General features: G+C 41.9%; 1 pseudogene; it reads left to right on the top strand.

The window, feature by feature from the left end:
- Positions 1-200: 200 nt before the first annotated feature.
- Positions 201-589, top strand: LOC102865680 (annotated as a pseudogene).
- Positions 590-6,142: the final 5,553 nt, after the last annotated feature.

The following is a 6,142-nucleotide window of genomic DNA, read 5'->3' as shown; positions in this document are numbered from 1 at the left end:
GTGTCAATGCATCCTGTTGAGGGGCCTCCTCTTTCCCTGACCCTCTACCTTTCCCAACAAGTCCTTTTATTAATGTCAGAACTGATCATACCAACAGTTGGTGAGAATGTAAGGCAATTAAAATTCTCAATTCATGAGCACAGCCGTCGAGGAGTCAGTAGTCCGGAGTCGGAGCTGCGAGCTGCCTGCAGAGTGTCGCCATGCCTGAAGAATTTGAAGTCAAGAACATGAAGTCGGGGACCACCCTGACAATTAAGGGCAAGATTTCCAATGATACCGACAACTTTGTGATTAACCTGGGCCAGTCGGCAGACAAACTGAACTTCCACTTTAACCCCGCTTCAATGAGTCCACCATTGTGTGCAACACTTGGGATGTGGCCTGGGGCCAGGAGCAGCGGGGAAAACCACCTGAACTTCCACCAGGGGTCAGAGGTCAAGATCAGCGTGACCTTTGAGGGTGACTGGTTCAAGATGAAGTTGCCCAATGGCTACATACTGACCTTCCCCAACAGGCTGGGCCACACACACACCTGGACTACCTGGGTGTGAAGGGCAGGTTCAAGGTCTCCTCCTTCAAGTTCAACTGAGTAGGCAGCACCCCTCTGAATAAAATAGCTCAAACTGAAAAAAAAAAAATTCTCAATTCATTGCTGTTGACTTTGAACCAATTCAGAGTTGAACCTCCAAGCAGGTCTTCAGGGGCTGTAAATCTCAGGAGAGATTGGCCACTGGTCTCTCTCAGAGCAGCTGGTAGATTTGAACTGCCTCCCTTTGGCAGTGTCACCCCCTTCCCATTAGGCCCCCAGAGCTATTGGAACTCAGACAGTTGATGTCAATATAAACGGATGTGATCACTGTGGAAATCAGTTGTGTATTTTAAAAATATCAGCCAAGAGTGAAGAAAAAATAAAAACCAATGTATAGAAATAATCCAAAGAAGTCATGAATCACATGATCCTCTACTTCCTCGATCTCGGACCCGAAGAATCAGATGGTGCATAACTACCACTGCTAACCAGTCTAAGACGGACCATAGAAGCAGCTCCTGGGTCGAGGGCAGGGAAGTAGGGAACACTCAGACATGTGAGGCCAGGCTTCCCGGTCCAATAGACTGGCCCTGCGTCACCCTTCAAGCCTGGAACAAAACTCACTCCCCCAGCCCTTGGCTCAATTTGAAGCCCAACAACAGGCTGACCCATAGAGTACCCACCAACACCAGGGAGACACTTTCTTAGAATTACCATTTATATGAGATCAAAAGGTCAGCATTTTTCCAAAGACAAAGCCAGAATTACAGGAGGGGGTGGGGGGTGGGGGTGGCGATGCAGTTGTATTGCACATAATCAATGTTATGGATGTTTGAACAGAAAATCCATTTGCTTTGTAAACTGGTACTCAAAACAAAAACCCCATACAAAAAAATTAAAATCCTACATCTGTTTACCATACGACTCAAATACTCCACTTCAAAGTGATTACCCCAGGCAAAGGAAAGTTTAAATTCCCAAAGTCATTCATAATTGTTCCTCACTGCTTTATTTGGAGGAAGATGATGGAGAAAGAGTTTTTGAAGTGGATGGAAGAGTATAAATGTTGATTGTGGTAGTAGTCAGACACTATCAAAACTCATGTTTATCCTAAAAAGCCTTCATTTTACTGGAAGTCAAACTTTCATCAACTAGACTTGAAAGAGAAATATACATTATGTGCCATTGAGTCACTTGAGACTCATAGTGATCCTATATACAATAGTTCTGAATCCCACTCTATCCCAAGCCAATTTGTGTCCAGCACACCTACCCCAATTACTACAGTAACTGTGTCAATCCATCTCATCCAGAGTCTTCCTCTCTTGTGCTCTCCCTCCACCATTCCAAGCATGATGTACTCCTGGTGCCTCCTGGCAATACGCCTGAAGTATGAGAGATGGAGCTTCAAAATCCTTGCCTCTGAGGAGCAGGCTGGTTTCATCCTCTCCAGAACAAACCTGTTTGTTCTCTTGGCAATTCATGGTATGGTTAATACTTTTCTTCAGTGCCACAACTCAAAGGCACCGATTCTTCTTCTGTCATCCTTAGTGATTGTCCAGCTCTCTGATGCATAGCAAGTAATTTCAAAGACCATGGCTTGGATCATGTGCACCTTAGTCTCTAGACTGACATCATTGCTCTTCGGTACTCTAGACAGGTCCACGACAGCAGATTTAACCAATGCAATTAATCCCTTGATTTCCTGGCTGTGTGGAATATATACACACAGTACTAATTTACTTTTAATAAAATTTAGTAAAAATATTTTATATAACATGGATTCCAAATCAATGTTCCATGCATATATCTCAAAACCATGTGTAATTTAAAAAAAAAATACTTTAATCAGAAGTAAAAAACAAAGTTTTCCTTGAATTTACTAATAAATGCTTATGGCCTTTAAGATAAACTGTTATGTGCTGTGAACTATGACTTACAGCGACCCTATGCACAATAGCTCTAAGTCCTGATCTATCCTATGAACTACTAAAACCTCAAACATGTCCCCCCCATCCATAAGAAAATGTACATTAAACTGGGTTTTTTCCATTAGATACTTTGATCATTCTCAGCAAATCTTTTTGTCATCAAAAAGCCCGAGTAACTTCTCTTAAGGGTTATAAAATATGTAGCAGACGTTACTGATTGGATTTCTGCTCTCTCAAGGTGAACAAAAGAAGGTAATTAGTAAGAACACCCCTTCCATTCTAATTTTAAGGATTATTTCCGCTTGCATGCATGGGAGGTTGCCTCTGGTCTGAGGTGCACTCTCTAATGAGCAGAATTCAAAGAGGAGTCACGCTTTCACGGAGGCACCCACCGAATAGCCGCTGCGAGAGCGGGATCGTGAAGGCCGACATCCCCCAGCTGATTCCAGCTCTCCGCGTGCAACCCGAAACCCAGCAATTGCTCCTGACTGAGAGAGAATAGAACTTCACATTGTTTGGGCTTTTTGAAATAAGGTATATGGCTCAGCACATGATAGATACACTTCCCTCTCAGTTTATTTTCGTCTGATTTTATGGAATATTTCCCACAGAGGACTCACGGGGTGAAGGGAGGGGCGAGCTGCAGGAAGCTGCTTCAGGCACTGGCAGAATGGCCTGATTTTTTTTTTTTTTCAGAGAGCTGAGGGAGGGGCTCACATCAGGCGAGGAACTCCTGTTCCCTTCCTGAGCTGCTGACGCTTAGCATGGCACTAGGGTGACACATCCATACATCTTAATACAGCCTCATGCATTAATCTATTAGTAGCAACTCAGGCAAATACTCCAGTGGCCAACGTAGAGTGGGTATGTGATGAAGACCAGCAAGATGGAAGGGAAAGAAAAATCACAAAGAAACTTCACCAGGGGTTTGTCTTCCCACATCCTCCCCTACCCCTCCCAACAGATTCTCTGTCGCCAAAATTGAGAAAGACGCTACACACATCGGAACAACTGCTGTTGGAGGAGTTGACTGGATCTGATGCGAACTGAAGGGAAGAAAGCTGCTGAAACAAAAGTTTGTATTGAGGTTGTTAGGCCCCACTGTTGGGGGTGGGGCAGTACGAATGAAGAAGCCACAGCAACTGCCCTCTCCCTGGAATGTCACCACCACCAAAATCATTAATGGAGGTGGGGTTTAAAAAGACACTTTCTGCTCAAAAGGAAAAAAAGATTATGCCACTCAAAAGCAGAGGAGAAACAATGAACTGACCAGTTTCTTCAAGGTTTAGGGATAACAAAATTAATGGTAAAACCTCACACCACAGTGTTTTTCTTATGGTCTGTGATGTAAATACAGTAGAAGCAAGCATTGGGAGGTGAGCATCGAGAGAAACGTACTAAAACAGTCCTAAAATAGATACCATTAATCAGTACATAACTCCATAACTGGAGTTCTCCAGAAAATATATTTGTAAGCAAGGGGTGGGGGTGGGGGGTCAAGGGAAGGTTGGTAATATCACAGTAGCAGGAATGCTGGATCTAGAATCAAAAGTTTGTTTGAATCTCCATTCTTCCACATGCTAGCTAGGCGACCTTAGTCGAGTCACTGAACTTCTGGAATCCAGTGGAACAATGTATGTCCAAGTATGTGGCACCAACAGGCCCAAAATGGAAATCTGCTTATCTATTCATCTATGCATCTTGAATGCATGTAGGCTGGTTTCATAGGATGAACACTTAACTTTTGATTGTAAGCAGTTCGCTGGCATGAGACTCATCAATCAAGGTATCAATACCTTTCCTGAGCAGGCCTACTCAACGTGGGCCGTTCTGGAAATGAGACCTGCCTAAATAGTTAATACATCCCACCTGCACTTATGTGAGCTTGATAAATTACTTGTAAACATTCTTAAATCGGTTCATGTGTGCATGTCCTATCTACCCAATTAGGATTATCGACTTATTGAGCCAGAAGGCATTTCAGAGAAGAATCAGACCACACTCTTGATTGTACAGTTAGGAAATCAAGGTTTAGGGAACTCCAGGGAAATGCTAATTAATAGCCAGGGTTGGGGCCGAATTTCTCTTGACTCCCTTCTCCCAAATTCTCATTACATGTCCTTTAAAAACACCCAAGAAGAAGAATCATTCTAGCTGGGTTTTTGTATTCCTAAGTCTTAATGTATATTCATATAACATAAATGGCATTTGAAATTTCCAGTGTATGTATTTTAATTTAAAAAAAGGTTTAATGATCAACTCATTCTTTAATTCTTTCTTCATGAAGTTGATAAGTAATATACTTCTCAGCTATAAATACATACCTTTGTGCTTTAGAAAACACTTTCACATCTGTCATACTGTATTTGATCAGTTTAAAAATCCTCTGGAGGATATCAGAGGCAGTGGCCCTACCGTTACTTCACAGTTGAGGAAATGGAGAACCAGACAGGTTTAATCATTTGCCCAAGGACATCTGCTAAGTGGTGGATTTGGCACTCTGATTAAGTATCTCAACACATTCCCATTGTACTTCCCCTTCCCTGCATCTTACAGGTATATTGTTGATTGCCTTCGAGTTTAGCAGGACTCATAGTGACCCTATGAATAAAAGGCCTAAAGCCTTCTTATAACTATCGACATTTATCAAAGTTCATGGTTTCTGGAGGCGTGTTGTTTAAGAAGTGGATGCCACTCCTGCTTCCAATCTTATAGGTATACTTTTACAAAAAAAATATTGACTGGGTATCATGAATCAATTCTTTAGGGTACTAGGACTGAAAAATCCAAACCTTTAAAAATTATGAGGGGGTTGAAGGATGAGAAGAGGATGCAGGTTTTTTCTTTTTTAAAATTAATTTTAATGAAAGTGTACAGAGACTTAGGATTTCCATGTATTCATTGTTGCACTTTTCTCCCTGCCTACCCCTCTTCCCCAATTCACTCTTTTCTTTGAAAAGTAAAAGTAAAATTCTTCGTTATTCAATTCCTCCCCCTAAGTTCACTCCACTGTGCAGCCTTCATTTTGGACTCCTGTAATGACAGTACCTAATCATATATCCCTTTAAACAGTTCTCTCCCTCATCTGTTTCAGTGCAGTATATATTATTTATTCCTTCTTTCTCAGTCTTCCCTCAACCCTGATATCAGTCCCATTTTACAACAGTGACCCCATGCAATATTTGTCCTTTTGTGACAGATATTTCACTCTGCATGTCCGTCAAGGTCACCCATTTCATGAGTTCCTTGTTTTTCAACAAAAGCATAGTACTCCATTGTGTGAATATACCAGAGCTTCTCTATCCATTCATTTGTTGATGGAAGTTGCAAATTTCTTGAAACATTTTAACTAAATTATAGGAAAAGGTAGACCTGGTCTTAGAAAGCAGGGCTGAGACTGTTTTAATCACTGGGAAGACAAGGACTTTTCTCTTCCAGTCTATTTGGGAAATCCTAAAGAATAGTTTTGTAATGGCTAGAATCAACCTGTATCACCTTTTTTTATAACTACAGTGACTGGGGCAATGGGGGTGTGTCAAAATTAGTGAGACTGGCTCAGGACAGGGAAGGGTTCAGAGCTGATGCACTTAGGGTCGTTATACATCTCAGGTAACTCAACGGCACATAACATACTATGACAGGTTTGGAAGGAGCGGCATCCACATCCTAAACAACAACTCTC

This window comes from Elephantulus edwardii, unplaced genomic scaffold, assembly GCF_000299155.1.
Source record: "Elephantulus edwardii isolate Elephantulus edwardi_28Jun2011 unplaced genomic scaffold, EleEdw1.0 scaffold00077, whole genome shotgun sequence".
NCBI classification, from domain to species: domain Eukaryota; kingdom Metazoa; phylum Chordata; class Mammalia; order Macroscelidea; family Macroscelididae; genus Elephantulus; species Elephantulus edwardii.
This window is presented reverse-complemented; position numbering and strand designations above follow the sequence as displayed.